The 24,765-nt window shown below is 39.5% G+C and overlaps 2 pseudogenes; one reads left to right on the top strand and one right to left on the bottom strand.

The window, feature by feature from the left end:
• Positions 1 to 24,765, bottom strand: part of LOC134302895 (uncharacterized) — a 657,104-nt pseudogene that overhangs the window by 254,133 nt on the left and 378,206 nt on the right.
• Positions 6,748 to 16,571, top strand: LOC134300525 (zinc finger protein 850-like; annotated as a pseudogene).

The raw sequence follows: 24,765 nt of genomic DNA, 5'->3' as shown, positions 1-24,765 counted from the left end.
GGACTGGGGTTTAGGTTAGGTTAGATTTTCTTTCTTTCTTTTCTTGGAAATGTCTGGCAGCTTCTCTTCATTGTTGCCAGATATTTTCATGTTTACTCAGTTCTGACTCCATTCTCCTAATAAATGTTCACCCGGTTACAAAATGCATCTGTCATTCTTCACAATATAAGAGACGTACAGGTGTTGTAAAAGCATCGAGGGATTGTACTTGCTTTCTACTTCCTTCAGAATTTTGTACATTACTCGGCTTTACTGGGACGTTCTTCATGTTTTCATGATGATTTCTTCACATATAGACCTTGGCAATCAGTACAATGTACAGTGTTTGATCATAACCAGCATCACCAGTTTAGATGAGCATGACTCCATCCAGTTAGCATCATGATCTTCTCTAGGCTGGATTATTCATTAGGGTTTCATCTACAGAGTTTGTTACAGGATGAACCACAACATCAACACAGCAACAATATTTGATTACACAGGAAAACAAAGATTTTGCTACTTGGAATAAAACATGCTATTTACATGAAATCGAGTGCGCTGATTCCGAATCAAAATTTGCGCAGGACGTCGAGATTTTAAGTTACAGGCCAAATGCAGTTTGGTGACAGCTTGGTAGATTTGTCCATGTTCTGCAGCTTGGCAACATTGTAATTGCTGCACCATAGCTAGTTGACAATATTGTTTTCCTATATTGCTAGTATGTCTGCTTAAGCCTAAAGATGAGTAGGAGGAGCTGTGTTAACCATCCAGACAATTTTTGCTACATTTGTGGTAAATACACCCTATGCGATCAGCGCAAAAACCTGACGAAGAGAGTGATGATCGCTTACAAGTATTATTTCGGGTGTAAAGTTGTAGATCAAGACAAAAGCTGGGCACCTCACATCTGCTGCACTGTGTGCTACGCTGGTCTCACACAGTGGCTCAATGGCAAGAGAAAGGCAATGCCGTTTGCTGTGCCTATGATTTGGCGGGAACCGAAAGATCATCACTCGGACTGCTATTTCTGCATGACTAATGTTGCTGGATTTTCAAAGAAGAACAAGTCAAAAATTGTTTATCCTGATTGTGAGTCTGCTCTGAAGCCAGTGCCACATGACGCTGAGAATACAGTGCCAATTCCACCTGCATCTTGTGCTTCTGAAAATGACAGTTCTGATGGAGATCATGAGGATGATGTTGCTCCTGACGCATGTTATGATCCAGAATCTGAACATGGTAAGCCTCACTTGCTGAGCCAATCTGATTTAGATGATCTAGTGAGAGACCTGTCTTTATCAAAAGAGAAATCTGAATTGTTAGCTTCCAGATTACAGGAATGGAATTTACTACAAAAAGGTACCACAACTTCACACTTTCGTGATCGTCATGCAAAATTAGCATCATATTACAAGCTGGAAAATGACATTTGTTTCTGTATTGACGTGAATGGCCTAATGCTGGAGCTAGATTGCGACTATGTACCTGAGCAGTGGAGATTATTTATAGATTCTGGCAAAGCTAGCCTGAAAGCTGTATTGCTGCACAATGGCAACGAAAAGCCTTCTGTTCCTATTGCTTATGCTGCAGGAATGAAAGAGACATACGACTCAATGGAACACATTTTGAAGCTGATCAACTATTCAAATCATAGCTGGAACATTTGCGGTGATCTGAAGGTCGTGGCACTCCTGTTGGGTCTACAGTTGGGGTACACAAAACACATGTGCTTTCTGTGCCTATGGAACAGTCGTGATGACAGCAATCATTACAAAGTAAAACAGTGGCCATCCAGAGTTGATCACACTGTTGGCCGATACAATGTGCAACATGCATCACTGGTTGAACCACTGAAAGTGTACCTTCCACCACTTCACATTAAGCTCGGCCTAATGAAAAACTTTGTCGTGGCTATGGATCGTAATGGAAATGGTTTTCAGTATCTGAAGGATAAGTTTGGAAAAACCAAAACGGATGCCAAAGCAGGAATTTTTGTTGGTCCTGAAATCCGCGAAATAATGCGCGATGGCACATTCAGATCCAAACTGAACACGCTTGAACTCGCCGCTTGGGATGCATTTGTGCTAGTTGTGCAAAACTTTTTTGGCAACCATCGGGCTGACAACCATGCTGAACTTGTGAGCAACATGTTAGCAGCGTATCAGCAACTCAGCTGCCGAATGTCACTCAAAATTCATTTCTTACATTCTCATATGGATTTTTTCCCTTCAAATTTGGGTGATGTGAGTGATGAACACGGGGAACGATTCCACCAGGATATTGCCACCATGGAAAAAAGATATCAAGGTCACTTCAACCCCAACATGATGGGCGACTACTGCTGGTTTCTGCAGCGGTCAACAACAGACACTCACAAGCGCAAAAGCAAGTGCCTGAAGCACTTTTGAACACTGTATGTGCAATTTTGCATTGCATAAAGACTCACGTGAACTTTTCAGTTACACGTTTGTTAATGTGAAGCAGTTTTTGTAATCTCTAGCAGTTTTGAACCACAAATTAGTTATGCACAGTGGCTGTATAACAGATACAAAAACAGTTTCTCGCGTCTGTTTGAATAACCAATGATACCGAGTATAACTTCAGAACCCGACGTCATAGGCAAAATTCGTCTACAGATTTGAACTCTGCACACTCGATTTAGTATAGGACACATGAAACACTCCAAGTAGCAGACAACATTTTTTTTTCTGTGATCCAGTGTTATTTAATAAATACAGGGTTGGTGAATATGATTCAGTGTAAGTAATTAAATATAGTAAATTATAATGAAGAGCACTGCGACCTTGATCAGGATTAATAAAGCTGAATGGATGGATGGTGGTGGTGTCAGCACTCACACTGCAATCCAGTAGGTGGCAATAATGAACCTGAACGTTGTAAACCACCTCGATTCTAACAGAAGAAGAAGAAAGTTCAGCAGCTGATGTGTTGGTACTAAAGTGAAACATCTGTAAGTAAAATATTGATACATTTGATTGTTACACTTTAATTATTAAATACATTCTGATTATTAATAAACTAGAGTTCATAATACAACATCACTGTGAGGATTTGAGGAGATTTAACTCCAGTTTCATTTAAACACACAAACTGCTAGCTGCTCCGCTAACTGTTAGCATCACACATGATTCAGTACTGATGAACCGATTCATTTGAACAGATCCACCGAAATAAATCGATTGATCGGATCTCATTCAGGATTCAAGAGGCTTTATTGTCATTTCAGCTCAATACAAGTACATATAGAAATAAAACAACGTTCCTCCAGGACCGGGACCAGGACCAGGGTGCAGCACAGAACAATAGAATAAACACAGTGCAGATAAACAACAGTGTCATAAATACAGAGACTTACAATAAATACAAGAACTATTTCCTAAGCTATAAAAGTGAGGGGGAGCAAAAGAGAAATGTAGTGTGGGCCAGTACACGGTACTGAGGAAATGTAGAGCCAGAACTAAAGAATGTAGAACATATTGTGCTATAGAAGTAACAATGTAGGCTTATATAGCAGCAGTGATATTAAAGAATAATGTGCAAAAGTGCAATATTGTGCAGAGATGCAGCTGATAATAGTCACTGAGTACTGGAATGTATTTCTGGAGCTGTTTATTAGATTCTTTTATTATTTTAGATTCTCTTTTCATTTATTTCAATCTTAATTACTACCTTTGTTTGATCTCATCTGTAAATCACTTTGAATAACCACGGTGTATAAAAGCTTCTATATAAATGAACTTATCTCTTGATTAAGAAGTTTTATTAGAGGTCTTTTCTGCCTGACGCTGCCCGGCACCACAATAGTTTTAACATTTTCACCCTGTTTACAGCCTCACAGCTTAAACAACAGGAAGTTAAAACAGTCTGCAAGACTTTTTCTGAATTTCCCTTAATGAGGAATAAAATACATCCATCTATCCATCTGTCTATTAGATCTTTAATAATGCAGTCAGCAGAAGAAGGGCACGTCACCCCTGTGAATCTACAACATGAAGGATTCCAGAAGAAACTTATAAAAAATGAAGATGATGATGATGATTTCTTCTGTAAGTAAATATGGAGCATGATGCCACTTTTCCACCAGACAGTGTGGTACAGCACAGTATGGCACAGTACAGTGTGGTACAGTACAGGGTGGTACAGTACAGTATGGTACAGTATGGTACAGTTCAGTATGGTACAGTTCAGTATGGTACAGTATGGTACAGTACAGTGTGGTGTAGTACAGTACAGTAAGGTACAGTACAGTGTGGTACAGTACAGTGTGGTACAGTACAGTATGGTACAGTAAAGTGTGGTACAGTACAGTGTGGTACAGTTCAGTATGGTACAGTGTGGTACAGTACAGTGTGGTACAGTACAGTATGGTACAGTAAAGTGTGGTACAGTACAGTATGGTACAGTACAGTGAGGTACAGTACAGTGTGGTACAGTATGGTACAGTACAGTGTGGTACAGTACAGTATGGTACAGTACAGTGTGGTACAGTACAGTGTGGTACAGTGTGGTACAGTATGGTACAGTACAGTGTGGTACAGTACAGTGTGGTATGGTACAGTAAAGTGTGGTACAGTACAGTGTGGTACAGTATGGTACAGTATGGTACAGTACAGTGAGGTACAGTACAGTGTGGTACAGTATGGTACAGTACAGTATGGTACAGTGCAGTATGGTACAGTGAGGTACAGTACAGTATGGTACAGTGCAGTATGGTACAGTACAGTGAGGTACAGTACAGTATGGTACAGTGCAGTATGGTACAGTACAGTGAGGTACAGTACAGTGTGGTACAGTAAGGTACAGTACAGTATGGTACAGTACAGTGGGGTACAGTACAGTGGGGTACAGTACAGTGTGGTACAGTACAGTGAGGTACAGTACAGTGAGGTACAGTACAGTGTGGTATAGTATGGTACAGTACAGTATGGTACAGTGCAGTATGGTACAGTACAGTGTCGTACAGTATGGTACAGTACAGTGTGGTACAGTACAGTGTGGTACAGTAAGGTACAGTACAGTATGGTACAGTACAGTGAGGTACAGTACAGTGTGGTACAGTACAGTATGGTACAGTACAGTGTGGTACAGTATGGTACAGTACAGTATGGTACAGTACAGTGGGGTACAGTATGGTACAGTACAGTGTGGTACAGTACAGTGTGGTACAGTATGGTACAGTACAGTGTGGTACAGTACAGTATGGTACAGTACAGTGTGGTACAGTACAGTATGGTACAGTACAGTGTGGTACAGTACAGTATGGTACAGTACAGTATGGTACAGTATGGTACAGTACAGTGTGGTTAGTATTGGAGTCACTAATCAGTAGAAATAATAAGAGAATGTGGATAGTGGGATTAGAACCTGTACTGTACCGTGCTGTCCTGTGCTGATACACTCCAATCTGGATTTAAGATTTAATCTAACTAGGATTTATTTGTGATTGGAAATTCAAACCCACAACCTTCAGTTTCCTCCAGTTGTTGAGTTTCTTCTTCACATATTGGTGATTTTCAGGTGAAGTATCTTTAATCCCTGCGGAACACGTCGCTTCTGTGGAACTGCTCTTCTCAAGGGACCAACAGTGTGGAGGTTTCCAGATGAAGCCTGTGAAGAAGGAAGAACCTGAAGATAAAGATGAACTCAGTAAGATATTTTTATTTAATAGAATAAGATAAGATAAGATAATCCTTTATTAGTCCCACAGTGGGGAAATTCACATTGTTGCAACAATGAAGGGACAGTAAAGTACTCAGTACAAAAGATAGACAATAAAAAGTACAATGTATAACAATAGTAATAAAAAGTAATAAAAACTCTGAATATATCATGTATATAAAACTCTGTAAAAAAATATTTACAAATAATTACAAATAATTGCACATGGGAAAAATATTGCACATTGTAATGAATAATGAATAATTTAAAGTGTGTGTGTGTGATCTGTCTGGAGCAGTGCTGGTTGTGCTGGTTGTACAGCTGCTGGTTGTCTCTCAATCAGAGGCAGAGGAATCAGAGGCACCTGGGATGAAGCATCATACAGTGAAAGCTTGTATTGTGCTCATGCAGATCAGTGTCAGCAGGAAATGATGAATGCAGGATGAATCACGTTACAGGACTTTAGCATCGGATCTCAGTTTAACATTTACTAACAGTATTTATTAGGGATGTCCCGATCACGTTTTTTTGTTCCTGATACCGATCCCGATTTTCCCGTATTTATTAGGGATGTCCCGATCACGTTTTTTTGTTCCCGATACCGATCCCGATTATTAATTTTGATCCCGATCCGATACCGATTCTCAAACCGATACTTGTATTTTCTAGATATTGTCTAGATAAGAACTAGATAATACTGTTCACACAGTGCACACTTCAAGTACATTACAATTATTCAAATTAATCCAATGTACATGTTTAACAACTGAATAGCCCTGCAGTGCTGTAGGGAAAAATGCTGCATCCAAGCTATTGCTTAATGTTTTTGTATTTTTACAAAATCAATCAAAATGATTGAGATAATTACAGTTTTACTTTAAACTTTACATTCAAAGAAAATTTAGTTTTAATGCAGTGATACACTAAAAATGAACAGAAATCTGTGTAGCAGCTTAACTTGAATATAAGAAAAAAAGTTACTTAAAAGCATTACAGTAAAACCTGAATACCAAAATAAAATGGAAAGGCTCTTTTGTTATGAAGGAAAGCCAGTTTTTAAAGTGCTGGTATTGTGACAATGGTTTTATGGACTCTTGTACACGAAGTGAGTGTGTTTTGACCCTTTAGGCCAGGGGTGTCAAACTCACGGCCCGCGGGCCAGATCCGGCCCGCCACGTCGTTTTATGTGGCCCGCGAGAGCTTAAACGACTGTACGATTGTTGTGATGGTTCGAGTAGTTACAGAGACGCGCTTATAAATTAATGGGACACCTGCGCCTTTAAACTAACTTTGACCTTCGCTGAGAAGCCATGTGACTTTTACGGCAAAAGAACGCGGGTAGTAATGTAAACAATAATAAATAAATACAAATAATTATATTGCAGTATAATACAGAAGCATCGTCTGTAAGTAGTGGCGTTTATATTCTCAGTTGTTTGTAAATGTTTAGTGAGTATATCACAGCGTTTTAGTTATAAATTTACCGTAATTAAATACAATTGTTACCGTTACTATAGCAATTAGTATCTTTACACAGAATTTTAACTCATTAGCGCTGTTTTACGTTTGGTTAAATCTCATATTGTACCAGATGTAACACTTGACTACAGCTGTGTGCTTTTACTGTATTAAGTTCTTTATAGTTTTTATTGTTTGTATTTTTACTTCATTTTGATGCACACAGTGTATCACAGCTGGGAAGCAAATAAAACCGACTGTATTCTGAAGGGAGCTGTCTGTCTGTCTGTCTGTCTGTCTGTCTGTCTGTCTAGCTGGGAAAGGGGGATAAACTATTAGTGACGGCAGAACAATTGTCTTAAAATACACTGTAAAATCCTACATTAACTGCATCTCTTAAAACGCATGCTGATTTTGTGACCTGCAAAGTGACACAGCCTGCCAGTAGATGATGTTACACATATTTACACATGATCCTAAAATGTACAAGAAGATAAGTAAGAAAATTAAGCATAAGGAGGAAATGTAATGAAAGTGAAAACAAGTTTGTGCTTCAGGAAGAGAAACCGGTGCGTCTCTTGTGTTATGAGGCCGTGTCTGTGGTAAAGGAGGACAATATAAATGCAGAATTCAGCCTCCAAGAAAAACAACAGACTGCAATGACAGCAGAATACGTTACAATCGGCCCTTTGAGGGCAACAATAATGCTGATGTGGCCCTCGGTGAAAATGAGTTTGACACCCCTGCTTTAGGCCTTCCATAGAACATGAAATAGCGTGCTTGACTCAATTGTCGGCTATTCGGTACCGTAACAGAAGAAGTTAATAAAGTGTTCTGCTCCCGACAATATGTGAATATACCGTGTATTTATTTCTTTATTAAACGAGTGCATCACTACGTTGTTTTGTAAACCGGAGTGATCCTTAACTCACACACACTCTCACACATGAACGCAGCTCTGCTCCCACCGCCTCGTGAAACGCTCACACTGCAGACGTTACACTTCACTGTTGGACTTGTTTTACTTTTCAATTTAAAGTATTTCCACACAGCGGACATGCTGACATAACACAAAAGATCGGGATTAAGATCGGGTTTAGTAAAGCCGATTCCGATCAATAAAAAAATGCCTTGATCGGCCCCGATCCCGATCTTTGAGATCGGATCGGGACATCCCTAGTATTTATTATTTGTAATGTTATAAATGTATTTTATTATTTTGTGCTTCAGAACTGAACAAGGATTTCTCCTGCTCCTCATGTCCACGTTCCTCTACAACCCAAAATCACATCAAGAGCTGTAACCATGATAAATATGAGACTCTGGTGAAGATTAAGACTGAACATGAGGATCTGACGCCCACCAGAAGCTCCAGTAATCAGCAAACGTCCTCTGGTACTGTCAGCATTAACACCTCTCTCAGTCACACACAGGAAGAAGGAAACGTCTGCTCACAGTGTGGGAAAAGCTTCAGCTTCCAGAGTTTGCTCAGAATACACCAGCGCATTCACACTGGAGAGAAACTGTATCAGTGCTCACAGTGTGGGAAGAGTTTAAGTACACAGGGTAGTCTCAAAATACATCAACGCATTCACACTGGAGAGAAACCGTATCAGTGCTCACAGTGTGGGAAGAGTTTTAATACACAGGGTAATCTCAAAACCCACCAGCGCATTCACAATGGAGAGAAGTGTTATCTTTGCTCACAGTGTGGAAACAGTTTTAATCAGCAAAGTCATCTTAAAATCCACCAGCGCATTCACACTGGAGAAAAACCATATCAGTGCTCACAGTGTGGGATGAGTTTTAATCATCAGAGTCATCTCAAAACCCACCAGCGCATTCACACTGGAGAGAAACCGTATCAGTGTTCACAGTGTGAAAAGGGTTTTAATCGACAGAGTAGTTTTAGAGAACACCAGCGCATTCACACTGGAGAAAAAAAATATCAGTGCACACAGTGTGGAAAGACTTTTAATACACTTGGTAATCTCAAAACACACCAGCGCATTCACACTGGAGCGAAACCATATCAGTGCTCACAGTGTGAAAAGAGTTTTAATCAACAGAGTAATCTTAAAAAACACCAGCGCATTCACACTGGAGAGAAACCGGATCAGTGCTGACAGTGTGGGGAGATTATTGTTCAATATGTGATCAGATCACAACTTTCCTCTTTTTTTTCTTAATTGAACCTACGGGCTCTTCTTTCGTCTGCTCACTTAAACACTCACACACCCTCACTCGTGCTCTCAATCATTAGTTTGGTAGTCCTTTAAATGAGCAAGTGTGTGAGCAGTTGTACAGTATGTGTATGTGCAGGTGAGTAAGTCATATCTTCAGGTGGATTAATGTTGTATCCAGGGTGTTTTTATGTGTAAATATTGAGAGGATTTGATCTAATACTGATGTGCAGGGAGTGGTTACTGAAAATAAATGAATTGATAATTTTGTTGTCTCGTATTGATCATTCTGTTACCTGCTCTAGGATCAGTGCTGAGGTTGGGTGCTTCTCATGTGAAAGCACGCAGACCTCTACAACTTGACCTGCCCACAATTGACGTCGCGGTTTGGGCTTCTAAAAACCTTCTAAAACCTTCTAAAACCTTCTGAATGCAGCTCTATCCACCTAGCATCAAGATCTTTTTTAGGCTGGATTATTCATCAGGGTTTAATCAACATTAACACAGTTAAATATTTCATTATTTAAGAAATACAGGGTTGGTGAATAGGATTCAGTGGTAAATGTTTAAGTATAGTAAACTACTGTATAATAAAGAGCACTGCAACCTTGATCAGGGTTATGCTGAATGAATGAATGTGATGTTTATATCAGTACTTAGACTGCAGTCCAGTAGAGGCACCAATTAACCTGAAAAGACTGTGTAGAGTTTTTGGCAAATTACTCAGAAAAATATCAAGTTGTTGATATACAAGTGCCATTAAGTAGAGGTTACAACTATATTATGTACAAAACATGAGACATAATCGATACAGGGTGTTTTGCTTGAACAAGACAGTTATCAAGAATTATCTAAACTTAACTGAAAAAATCTTAAAACAGGACCGAAGTTTTCTCACTGATTTATAATGTTATGACAGGTGGCCATTTGCTCAGACTGTAGAAACCGCTCAGGTATGTAAAGAACAAGTTTTATAAATAACATCTGAGTCAACATGTGAAAAACATTTTCATAAGTGGGAGAACGTTTTCATAAGTGGGTCAGGATGACGGTGACCTATCAAATGAGCAGAAAAGTCACTGCAGTCATATTCCAACACACAGGGCAACATCAGTGCCAAGTTCAAACATTGCACAGAATAGGGAATCACCCCACTGGACTCTGTAACACTGTAATACACAGGAAACAGTCAAACTCAGATTATCAGATTACAAAAGGTATAAGAAAGAAAGAACAGAGTTAGAGAAGCATGTTGGAAAACAAAACATGACATTAGAGAAACTGCTTGGAAGAACGTCTAAGACTGACTGTAGTCCTCTCTAAAGCTACCTGAGAGATACAGGGCTAATGTAGATTTATTACTGCTAAGCTGCTGTTCAACTCCAGTCCAGTTGGTGGCGCTGGTGCGTCTTAAGTTGTTCTGCCAACCGCCATTAAACATCATCAGAAGAACAAGAAGCTGCTGTGTTTGTACTGTAGAGCCTCATCTGTAAGTAAAATATGTATTTAATTATAACCCTTATATTTAATTATAACTACATTCTAATTAATAATGAAACTAGAGTTTAGAGAACATCACTGTGAGGATTTGAGGAGCTTTAACCCCAGTTTCATTTAAACACACAAACTGCTAGCTTCTCCGCTAACTGTTAGCATCACAATGATTCAATACAGATGAACCGATGAATCAGTTGATCGTAACGGATTATTTCTTCATTATTAAATTTAACATTTTTATATAAACGCATCACATTTTCAGCTTTGTTTACAGTTTTTAATGTTTTATACAAACACACCGAGTTCTTGTAGCTTTGTTTACAGGCTGTTTTACAGTTTTATAGTTAAAGTTAAAAATATTAGTACAGCACTTTTATTACGAGGCTGAAGTTAGTTACTTATTCGCGGCTTCCGATTCGTTTGGTTACTTATTCGCAGCTTCTTATTTAGCGGCTGAAGTTGGTTCCTTATTCATAAAGGGAGCGTTCGCCATGGATATTTCCTGCACACTTTATATTTTACCGACATAAATCAACTAAATGAAGACGTGAACATTTTTTTGGCTGATTCTCATCGTGATATTGTCACTGTAAAAATGTGATTCAAATATAATTAAAATATTTACTTTGTAAAATATTTTTTCAATTCATTCTTTCAGGCTGCATTTCCACTGTAAGGAAAACCTATTTTTAATCAGAAGCATACTGGTGGCATAATTCATGTCGGGCCAGACAAATAACAAATCCATCATATGGAACTGGTCCCTCTCTGTAAGAAAAAGTTGATTTTAGACTGGCCCAAGTTCATTTTATACCTAAAATCTATAGCCAACATGGCACACTCAGCAATGGTGCACATGAAAATTTATTCAAAGGGGCAATTTAAGAAGCATACTGGTGGCATAATTCAAGTCGGGCCAGACAAATAACAAATCCATTATACAGAACTGGTCCCTCTCTGTAAGAAAAAGTTGATTTTAGACTGGCCCAAGTTCATTTTATACCTAAAATCTATAGCCAACATGGCACACTCAGCAATGGTGCACATGAAAATTGATTCAAAGGGGCAATTTCAGAAGCATACTGGTTGCATAATTCAAGTCGGGCCAGACAAATAACAAATCCATTATACAGAACTGGTCCCTCTTTGTAAGAAAAAGTTGATTTTAGACTGGCCCAAGTTCATTTTATACCTAAAATCTATAGCCAACATGGCACACTCAGCAATGGTGCACATGAAAATTGATTCAAAGGGGCAATTTCAGAAGCATACTGGTGGCATAATTCAAGTCGGGCCAGACAAATAACAAATCCATTATACAGAACTGGTCCCTCTCTGTAAGAAAAAGTTGATTTTAGCCTGGCCCAGGATCATTTTCTAACTAAAATCGAACTGGCAACATGGCACACTCAGCAATGGTGCACATGTAAATTTATTCAAAGAGAAAACAAATTAGATTTTATTACTTGAGAGAACATGGCAATCATATTAAGAAGTTGCAATCTTTGCCACTGTCTCCTGGGGGCCCTTCACTATACAGCCTACTTGTTCATGTGACGAACGCAAGTCGCATATGCGTTAAACAGCTTTTAATGAGCAGAACCACGAACAAACACGGACTAGTAAACACTGACTAGCAGTAATTTAAAAATAGGCACAAATGTAGACCACAACAACAACCAGTACAAACAAATACAAACGGAAACCACCACAGTAAGTAGCAAAAGAAAAAACAGGATAGAGGAGTAGGCCTATTTGGACACACAGGTAAAGTGAAGAGCGCTAACAACGGGGCGTGGAAACGATGGCAACAGAGTGTAAACACACAGCACACGGTGACATACTGGCAGAAGAAAGCAAAAATATAAAGTCTTGTGCACTTTTAGACATGTTGCCAGTAAGTTACTGTAGTTCAAATTTACAGTACCATAACTGTATTTTACTTTTTCAGTAACTTGATCTTACTGTAATTGCATTTTACAGTAACATCACAGTAAAAACTTAGGTTAACTGTACAGTACTGTAATTATTTGTTAAATTCTTATTATTTAATTCAAATTTTAGAAACTGTAAATTATACTTATTTTAATTATATCTTACACAATAATACTATTTAATCCACACAGACACAATTGTTGCAAGATATCAAATTGTTAATTTAAAGCACTGCAAATGCTTAAAGCACTTCAACAATAACGCGCAAAAATACAGAATTTATTTAAAAATATTCTTACTTTAATCCATGCAACTTTCAAAATGCATTTAAAACACATTTAAAATAACACAATGTACATTACTTAACATGTACAAAATTCATGTTAATTCATACATTTCAAATAATGTCAGCACAAATTTGTATTTTAAACAGTACTGTAGAATTTATAGAACAGAATATATTGATTGTTCATTGTTGTATAAAAATTTGTAAACAGGTATGTGTCACAACATCTACTGCATGTTGTTTGATTTGGACATTGTTCAGACACTATATTTTTTTAGTAAGTAAAATTACTAGCATAGTATTACTATTAAATGATTGTACTGATTTTCAGTGAATGAAACTTGTTTGTTTTATGTATTATGTATAGTGATGTTCTTATATGTTAATTTGAAGCATGTCTACACGTCACCCCCATGGATCCACAAAATGAAGGATTCCAGAAACTAATAAAAAAGGAAGAGGAAGAAGATGGAAGTTACTTCTGTAAGTAAATGTGGAGCATGATGCCACTTTTCCACCAGACAATGTGGTACAGTACAGCTTGGTACAGTACGGTATGGTACAGTGCAGTATGGTACAGTACAGTGTGGTACAGTACAGTATGGTACAGTACAGTGTGGTTAGTATTGGAGTCACTAATCAGTAGAAATAATAAGAGAATGTAGATAGTGGGATTAGATCCTGTACCGTACTGTCCTGTGCTGATACACTCCAGTGTGGATTAAATCTAAGTAGTATTTATTTGTGGTAACCAAACCCACAACCTTACTTTTCCTCTAGTTGTTGACTTTATTCTTCACATGTTGATGGAATTTCAGGTGAAGGAACCTCAATCACTGTGGAACACGTCACCTCTGAGGAACATCTCACCCCAGGGGACCAACAGTGTGGAAGTTTCCAGATGAAGCCTGTGAAGAAGGAAGAAGCTGAAGATAAAGATGAACTCAGTAAGATATTTGTATTGAATAGAATCAGAGGCACCTGGGATGAAGCATCATACAGTGAAAGCTTGTATTGTGCTCATGCAGATCAGTGTGAACAGGAAATGATGAATGCAGGATGAATCACGTTACAGGACTTTAGCATCGGATCTCAGTTTAACATTTACTAACAATCTTTATTATTTATAATGTTATAAATGTATTTTATTATTTATAATGTTATAAATGTATTTTATTATTTATAATGTTATAAATGTATTTTATTATTTATGATGTTATAAATGTATTTTATTATTTATATCGTTATAAATGTATTTTATTATTTATAATGTTATAAATGTGTTTTTATTATTTATAATGTTATAAATGTATTTTATTATTTATAATGTTATAAATGTATTTATTATTTATAATGTTATAAATGTATTTGATTATTTATAATGTTATACTGTAAATGTATTTGATTATTTATAATGTTATAAATGTATATTATTATTTTCTGCTTCAGAACTGAACACCGATTTCTCCTGCTCCTCGTGTCCACGTTCCTCTACAACCCAAAATCACCTCCACAATCACATCAAGAGCTGCAACCATGATAAATATGATGATGCGCTGGTGAAGATTAAGACTGAACATGAGGATCTGACGCCCACCAGAAGCTCCAGTAATCAGCAAACGTCCTCTGGTACTGTCAGCATTAACACCTCTCTCAGTCCCACACAGAAAGAAGGAAACGTCTGCTCACAGTGTGGAAAGAGCTTCAGGTTCCTGAGTGGTCTCAAAATACACCAGCGCATTCACACTGGAGAGAAACCATATCAGTGCTCACAGTGTGGAAAATTTTTTAATGGACAGAGTAATCTGAAAAAACACCAGCACATTCACAATGGAGAGAAACCACATCAGTGCTCACGGTGTGGGAAGAGCTTCAATCGTCGGTGTGTTCTCAAAAGACACCAGCGCATTCACACTGGAGAGAAACCGTATCAGTGCTCACAGTGTGGCAGGAGTTTTAATTGTCAGAGTCATCTCAAAAGACACCAGTGCATTCATACTGGAGAGAAACCATATCAGTGCGCACAGTGTGGGAAGAGTTTTAATTGTCAGAGTTATCTCAAAATACACCAGCGCATTCACACTGGAGAGAAACCGTATCAGTGCTCACAGTGTGGGAAGAGTTTTAATACACTTAGTAATCTCAAAATACACCAGCGCATTCACACTGGAGAGAAACCATATCAGTGTGCACAGTGTGGGAAGAGTTTTTATCGTCAGAGTCATCTTGAAAGACACCAGCGCATTCACACTGGAGAGAAACCGTATCAGTGCTCACAGTGTGGGAAGAGTTTTAATACACTTAGTAATCTCAAAATACACCAGCGCATTCACACTGGAGAGAAACCATATCAGTGCGCACAGTGTGGGAAGAGTTTTTATCGTCAGAGTCATCTTGAAAGACACCAGCGCATTCACACTGGAGAGAAAACGTATCAGTGCTCACAGTGTGGGAAGAGTTTTAATTTCCAGAGTAATCTGAAAAGACACCAGCACATTCACACTGGAGAGAAATCATATCAGTGCTCACAGTGTGGGAAGAGTTTTACTTTAAAGAGTTATCTCAAAATACACCAGCGCATTCACACGAGTTAAACCGTATCAGTGCTTACAGTGCTAACCCTAGTTTTAACAAAAACATTTTAAGTTGGCTCACAAAAGAACTTATCTGATTGTAAAAGTGACTTCTTAATATCACTAACATAATAACAGAACAAAATCTAAATACACAGAAATCAGTACATATGTGATTTAAGCATGCAGTACAAATGTTCTTTAGCTTTGTGTACAGAGAGGGAAAGTCGATTGGGGGTCTGTTCCTTCTTGTACCAGTGTCTGGTGTCCCTGTTGTGTTTTCTACACTTAACACACAAACAAATGAACAACTATGCAATACAGAAATGTTCATGAACTTTCGCGAATAAGTTTTTTTAAATTATTATTTCTTCGTTAACAAACATAGTGCCGCATTACCGCACATAAAATAGTTCCTTGGAACATAACAGTCCCTTACCCCCAAAAAGGCTGTAAAAGAAGTAAAAATCACTTGGGATAAAAGATCAGAGTCGATGCTTTTTATCCAGCCAACTGTTTGGAAATGAAACACAGAACTTTTGGAATTTTCTGCCCTCCAGTAAACTGAACTTTAATACTTTTAAACTTTGCTAACGTGCTAAAAGTTAAAAGTTGAACCATTCCATGTAAAACACTTTAGTGTGAAACAGTGAAAGTCTCAATATTTAGGGATGCATCAATCCAAACCCATAATGTGCAACATGACATTAATGTCAAAGATGTAAAACATTATTAAACAGTATTAAACCCAAACAATCATGTTCTTTTAGTGTAGGATGTTATTATTTTTATTTCCTTGATTATTGATTAGTCTCTAGTTTGAGGTGGCAGGATGATGAAGAGCTGATCTGTAAGGTTGTTTTTTTATTTTTTCCTTTTGCTGTGTTGCATGGATTAGTATTGTTATTGTCATTTATGTGTCATTTATGTATTTTGCTTGTTATTGCTTGTTTGTTAATAAAATATCTACATGTTGAACCTTAATCCTCAGCCTCATTATTGATTCCTGAAAGCTTCTGTCCTGTTTTCAGATCAATAAAACATGTTTAGCATTGATCGCTAACTGAAATTCTATATATAGCTACATCGAGAATATCAACATTTTCCTCAGTTTTGTTAGTATATTGGTAATAAACTACTCCATATTGCTAATTTAACAATAATTATACTTAGCATTGATCACTAATTGAAATTCTGTGTTTAGCTGCATCAAGAATATCAACATTTACCTCAGTTCTGTTGGTACATTATTAAATAACTACTCCATATTGCTAATATAACAATAATTGCTATTAGCATTGATTGCTAACTAAAGTTTTGTGTTCAGTTGCATTGAGAATATCAACATTTACCTCAGTTCTGTTGGTACATTATTAAATAACTACTCCACATTGCTAATATAACGATAATTGCTATTAGCATTGATTGCTAACTGAAGTTTTGTTTTCAGTTGCATTGAGAATATCAACATTTACCTCAGGTATGTTGGTACATTGGTAAAAAATTGCTCAATATTGATAATATAACAACAATTACTATTAGCATTGATCGCTAACTGAAATTATGTATACAGCTACATTGAGAATATCAACATTTTCCATGTCTCCATATAGATAACATCCAAGCTAGCAAGATAGCGGAGCGAGCGTTACCCAGAGGCACTCGCGGCCGCGGTGTTAATAACTGTTGCGTTCTTTGTTGTACATGTTTATTGGGTTTGTTATGTTGTTTGGTGTTCTGTTTAACGATGTCAGTTTGTGCATAGTGTATTTGTTTAATTACATGTTGAATCTAAAACCTACCGTAACCGTGTAGCGCGGGGATAGGGATAATGTGGCTACAATAGCGGGGAATTAGGTGTGTGTGTTGACGCATGTCTTGAACCGTGTAACCAATAAAGAGCTGATCCTGTTGTCATGGCAACTCGCGACTCCGTCTCTTCTTCGCAGACGCCACAATTGGTGTCATAAGTGCATTGCCCTCTAGACGACATGGGGGTAATTGCTGAAGAAATTAAGTTTCTTCAACAGCAAATAGATGGTTTCTCTGGTGCACGGCGGAAAGACGGCGCGCCGCAGACCAGGAAACAGCTTTCTGGCGGACCGGATGGATCAAGCCAGCTACGTCCAAAGCGCCCGAGTCCAGCGGTGACGACAGCGGAAGCGAAGGCGACAGCAGCAGTGTCACCAGTGGCGGCGCAGCTTCGTCTCCCTAGCTACGACAGTGGAGCGGACTGGGAGGCGTATGAGGCCCAGCTGGAGATCGTCGCGGCTCGCTCCGGATGAACGGACGGCGACACGGCAGCTCATCTCTGCCTCGCGCTGCAAGGGGAGGCTCTGAGGGTTCTGGTAGAGCTTCCCCCAGAGTGCCGAGGTGATTTGGCTGAGCTGACAGTGGCCCTGCGGAGCCGTTTTGGGTGGTACCCGGCGGAACCTGCGGCAAAGCAGCTGTTGGCGGCAAGACGACGTCGCCATGGTGAGCGGATCAGCGTGCTGGCGTCTGAGGTGGCGCTGTTGGTGCGACAGGCTTACCCGACATTCCCGCGTTCCGTGCAAAGGGAGCTAGCTCTGGATTACTTCATAAATGCGCTGACCCCGAATGAGCTACAGAAACATGTGCAACTAGCGGCTCCAAGTTCCTTGGGAGCGGCAGTCAAGGAAGCGGAACGCGCAGAGCTCATGTTCTTGAGCCATGCTCGCCAGTCGACAGCAGTAGCCAGGCCTGCGCCTCGGCAACAGGGGTGCTGGCTGTGTGGTGAGCGCAGGCATAGAGCCACCCAGTGCACCACTGCTAGTCCTGCGGGAAACGACCCAGGAGCCGCCCAATGAGGGGCGTGGTGGCTCCTGACCCACCTGTCAATCCCTCCTGGTTTTCGTCGGCCAGGGTCAGCGGACGTAGCGGCCCATATGTGGAATGTTTAATTAATGGGACTCCGGTCATAGCGCTCGTGGACACCGGGTCGTCTGTGTTGCTGATCCGACCGGGAGTTTTACCGGACATCGGGGGCCAATTTGAACTGTCGACGGTCACCGGCGGCCGTGTTGGATTACTGGGTTGCCGAGCACTTGTGGTCAATTTTGGGGGTGGACCGGTTACTCATGATTTCTGGTTAGGTCCCATAAAAGACTCGTGCATCTTAGGGGCGGATTTTTTGGGGTGCTTGGGCGCTATAATCGACTTTAACAGGGGAATCGTGCGACTGAACGGGTTAACAGTTAAGGTTTGTGATGGGGCTACGGTGTGGGACTGCTCAAACACACAGTTCCCGTCAGAGTCCCCCAACACCCAAGCGCTGCGTGACCTATGGCAACGCAGTGGTGCAGGCCTTTTGGAGGTGCAGAAACAGCGGCTGTGGGACCTGCTGAAGCGTTTTGCAGGGGTCTTCGCAGCTTCGGAACAGGACTGTACCAGGACCAGGTTGGCGCAGCACAACATCAACACAGGCGACGCCCCCCCCCCCAATCCGTCTCAGACCACACCACCTCCCCCTGGCAAAACGACTGGCGGCCGAGCAACAGATCCAGGCGATGGTAGCCTCCGGGGTCATCGAGCCGTCACACAGCCCCTGGACGTCTCCGGTGGGGCTAGCCAAGAAGAAGGATGGGAGCTGGAGATTCTGCGTTGACTATCGCAGGTTGAATGCTGTGACCAAAATGGACTCCTACCCGCTCCCGCGGATTGATGATGCACTCGACCGACTGTCTGGGTCTGCCTGGTTCAGCTCTCTGGATCTACGCAGTGGGTATTGGCAGGTGCCTTTAGCCCCAGGTGCCAAGGAAAAGACCGCCTTCACGTTGGGAATGGAGCTATGGCATTTTAATGTCCTTCCCTTCGGACTTTGCAATGCCCCGGCCACGTTTGAGCGCACGTTTGAGCACGTTTGAACTTCAGTTCTATGAATGTGTGTCGAAGTGGTAGGAAAGGTGGAGGAGTAGCTGCCTTATTTAAAGATGTATTCCAGTGCAAAGAGACTGTACTTGGCAATTTTATGTCTTTTGAATACCTGTTTTATTTTGCAGGGTACTCCCAAAATTTTATTTTTAACCATTTATAAACCTCCAAGATGCTCTGCACATTTTATAGATGAATTTGCTGAACTACTGTCAGTTATCTCCACTGAGTACAGCTTTTTCATCATAACTGGGGATTTTAACATCCACTTAGATAATAACAAGGACAATAACACCAAAGAACTTTTTGGACTTTTTGACACGTTTGGTCTATTGCAACATGTGAAAGGGCCTACACATACTCGAGGGCACACTCTGGATCTAGTTATTACTAAAGGTCTTAACATTTCTTCTGTTATGGTCAAGGACTTGGCCCTCTCTGATCATTTTTGTGTCTTCTTTGAAATACTGATCACTCCAGATGCTCAAACTAGCTCTGTTTCTGTTAAGAAAAGGTACATAAATGAAAGCACTAGTTCTCAGTTTATGGAGGCCATAGCTATGTCACCAACTTTAACTGCAGAGTCAGTTGATGAACTACTGGATAACTTTAACATGAAAATATTGACTGTCATGGATGTGGTTGAGCAAACAGAATCATGAACACGTTGAGCAAACAGAAAGCACCATGGCGTAACACAATGATAGTAATAGCTCTGAAAAGAGAATGCAGGAGAGCTGAATGTAAGTGGAGGAAAACTAAACTTCAAATCCACTATGATCTCTATAAGCAAAGCCTTTGTAGTTTTAACTCTGAGTTATGCAGGGCTAGACAGCTGCACTTCTCTAAGATCATTAACAGGAACATCAACAACACCCGCACTCTATTCAACGTGGTCGACAAGCTTACAAATCCTCCAAAACAGATCACGCCAGAACTTCTGTCCACAGAGAAATTTAATGATTTTGCTCATTTCTTCTGTGAAAAAATAAAAACTATTAGACTGACCATCAACGCCACTCAGTCAAACGATGAAACCATGCTGCCCCTACAGACACTTAGAAATAACATGACTATTATGTCACAATTTAAAACAATAGACCAAAAAACACTGGAGAAAACAGTTCAGCATCTTAAATCATCGACATGTTGTCTCGACATGCTGCCATCTGAATTTTTTTAAACTATCTTTAACTCTGTAAAAATTGATTTGCAACAAATAGTTAATGGCTCACTAGTATCAGGCGTTTTCCCAAAGTCACTGAAAACAGCTGCCATTAAGCCACTCCTAAAAAAGAGAACTCTGGATGCGTCTGTGTTAAACAACTACAGGCCGGTCTCAAATCTTTCTTTCATAGCCAAGATCATTGAGAAAGTTGTTTACAGTCAAGTCAGCAGTTTTTTGAATTCCAGTGGTTATTTTGACAAATTTCAGTCAGGCTTTTGACCTCACCACAGCACTGAAACGGCTCTCATAAAAGTGTTAAATGATCTACGGCTGAATACTGACTCGGGTAAAATATCAGTTCTGGTTTTACTGGATTTTAGTGCAGCCTTTGACACTGTAGATCATAGAATACTGCTGGACAGGTTGGAAAACTGGGTTGGACTTTCCGGAACAGTCCTTAATTGGTTCAGGTCCTATTTAGTAAACTGGAGTTACTTCGTCACTATTGGCAACTATGAATCTGACAGGGTGGCTATGACATGTGGAATCCCACAGGGATCAGTTCTCGGACCTCTTCTGTTCAATCTTTATATGCTGCCATTAGGCCAAATGCTACAGGCTAACAACATTGATTACCATAGTTATGCAGATGACACAGATATGCAGATAACTTTGAGTCTGAGGTGGATCTAGATCTACAACACCAAACGATTGCATTAATTACCTATACCTACACAGGGCTCTAGAGTGCGACCAATTTGGTCGCACATGCGACCTAATTTCTCAATGGTGCGACTAAAAAAAATCTCAGGTCGCATCGGTGCGACCAGGCGTCCGAGGGAAAAAAACAACAACAGACACACATTAGGCCAATATCATGGTCTAAACCAATCAGAGATAGCGAAGGGCGGGACAATATTGTAGCGGTGATATGTGAGCGACATTCAGCTTAGCCAATCAGAATGCAGCACCAGGTTTATACATGTGCGTTCGGACGTTCTGCAGTAAGTTTAGTTTTGTATATGAGACTTGCCGGATGTCCCCAGAATGGAAGTTCGGGTTCTGGAGCTCGGCGGTGTAAAGTGTTGTAACGCTCACTTAAGTCCTGACTAAACAGTTAAAGTGACTCTACCCTGTCGTGTGTCTTTATTCCCACACCTCCACCACCGCACAGCAAAAGACTTGCAGCATCCCCACCGGACAGCGGCTAGGTGAGCCGACCCTCTACAGTAGCAAGGGGCTAATGCTAGCGGTAAAGTGCGGCGATAGTGAAAGTAAAAACACGACAATATTTTCCATTAAGTAAATAGCTTCCAGTGATAGCTCAGTGGTTAAGGTACTGGACTAGTAAACAGAAGGTTCCCGGTTCAAGCCCGGCCACCACCAAGTTGCCACTGTTGGGTCCCTGAGCAAGGCCCTTAACCCTCAATTGCTCATTGTGTAAGTCGCTTTGGATAAAAGCGTCTGCTAAATGCTGAAAATGTAAATGTAAAATATAAAAATAACTAAAAGACTATAATATATTACAATACATGTAGTCAAAATACGCAGTGAGTGCACCGCAAGCGATTTTGGGAATCTGTGTAAAAGATACAGTAAACCGATAATATAATGCACTGCATTTAAGAACACTCTAGAGCCCCATACACACACACACACACACACACACACACACACAATTTTAAATATACACACACACACATAAATAGATATACACACATACATACACATTTACTCTATTATTATTTTTATAATTTTTATAAGTGTGCTATAATTAGTCTATAATACTATAATTAACTGTAAAGAGCATGGGAAGACCATGGCCGGCAATAGTATATTTGTGACTGGTTCTAATACATTTCGAATTGAAAGGCTGAAAAAGCCCAATGCATCTATAAAACACATTACATGCCGCGATAAATGCACTGCCCAAGTGTCCCCTCTCCCCACTGCCTTTCAGTGGCAGGCAGCAGCAAACAGATCATCAGACGAGGCCATGTTGACCAGATTGTTAGTTATTTACAAGTCAATATTACCTGTATGGACAGTGATTTAAAAAAAAAAAAAAAAGTGAACCTGTAAAACTGCGGTGTTAAATGCGATGCGGTCGAAAATTTGGGTGCACCTAATTTTTTTGCTGGTGCACCTAAGAAAAAAAGTTAGGCGCACCAGTGCAACCAGTGCAAAACGTTAGTCTAGAGCCTTGCTACAGCTGTATGGAGCTGGTGGTCCATCTTTTTTGAGTAAGGGGTTTGATGTATATAAAAGGTTGGTTACATTAGTTCCCTCTTCCTGGCAGTTGACAATATTATAAAAACTTCTAGTCATTGGCTGGCATAAATAACCCAGGAAACATGTTTACAAAGACAAAGCACATTATCATGCCTAAAGCACATATTTACAAGTCTTTATACATTTCCTTGATTGAATGATTTAACTAATTAAGTGTTTATATTTCTGCAGTGACTTTTTGTGCACCCCTGAGTCCAGTTTACTCAGCCACCTTGTGTTATTTGGCCTACACTGATCTTGGTAAGATGTTTACAAAAGCTGCTTTTATCATCATACAGTTTGAAAGACATTTTCAGGATTGATTAGGGATAATGTATGCAAGCACTGTACATAACACTGTAAAATATTATAATCAAAAAGCACATTATCATGTCTAAAGCACATATTTCCAAGTTTGCGCTTATGTTCTTCAGCCTACTAAAGGCACTGTTTATTCTGCTCTAGCACTGTTCTGGAAACTGCTTTTCGTGATGCCACTCCTGCTGCCTGAGTGAATCAATAAACCATTTTTAACCAGGTAAACATATTTAAACTACAGTTACTTTTTTTCTTATTCAACATTTCTTTTCCATCATTAAGTAGAACTGAAAAATTTGAATAAGATCCACATTGATCTGTGAAAAATAGTTTTTGTTTTCATTCCAGAATTACAGACCAGTGTCAGGAGGCAGGAGATCAGCAGTCAATTATGGCAGGACAAAACATTTTTATAATAAATAAAAATACTTGAAATAAAATATTGAAAAATGTGTTGGTGTACATTTGTTTTTTTCTGTTACTGTTTTAATTGTACTCTATTATTATTATTACTTATAATTATAATAAAGTATATATATATATATATTACAGAGTATTTTCATAGCAATAAGAAGCAAGAACAGTTGTAGTAGTCCCAGTGACCATTACAGGTTACATATCGCTGGGGAAAGCCTTTTAAAAATCTACTGCAGGCCAGAACTGGGCCATAATTGGCCCGATAATGGCTGTTCTGGCTAGCAGGTGGTTAAGTGCTGGTATATTGCTGGCAGTCATGGCTGGGATCTGGTCAGCCGTATACGGGCCACAATCTAACCATCATTCATTTTGACACCGGGCCAGATCCGGCTGCCGGATGTGGGCCGACACAAAAAGTGGGCCATACATTTTTTGCTAGCTGGGATATAGCTAATTACAATTAGCATAGATCGTTTGTTAATATTCTGTATTCAGACGTATTGGAAACATTAACATTTCACTCAGGTATATTGCTAATATATCAATTATTACACTTAGCATTGATCGCTAACTGAAATTCTGTGTTCAGCTATAATGAGAATATCACCATTTCCCTCAGTTCTGTTGGTACATTGGTAAAAAACTACTTTGTATTACTAAAATAACTTTAATTACTATTAGCATTGATCGTTAATTATAATTCTGTATACAGCTACATTGAGAATATCAACATTTACCTTAGATGATGGAACCACCAGGCTGAAGGAGAGGAAGGCCAAAGAGGAGGTTTATGGATGTAGTGAGGGAGAATATGCAGGTTGTTGGTGTGACCGAGGAGAATGTTCAGGACAAGATGGAGATGAACATTAACCAACCAGAACCAGCATATTTTTTTATTTTTTTTTATTGATTATTATTTTTGTAAAAACCACCACACATGATGTTATATGATGATTATAACGTTTCACTATATTTGTTTGAAATTAATTCAGTGCAAAACTCATAAAGACACGTCCATTATTTTTGAAAACCCACCTACGGACAAATATTTCCTCAGATTCTTGTAATACTTCTGTATTACACCGGCAGAGGAGAGATTCATGGTGC

The sequence above is a fragment of the Trichomycterus rosablanca genome, chromosome 2 (genome assembly GCF_030014385.1).
Source record: "Trichomycterus rosablanca isolate fTriRos1 chromosome 2, fTriRos1.hap1, whole genome shotgun sequence".
In the NCBI taxonomy this organism is placed as follows: domain Eukaryota; kingdom Metazoa; phylum Chordata; class Actinopteri; order Siluriformes; family Trichomycteridae; genus Trichomycterus; species Trichomycterus rosablanca.
This window is presented reverse-complemented; position numbering and strand designations above follow the sequence as displayed.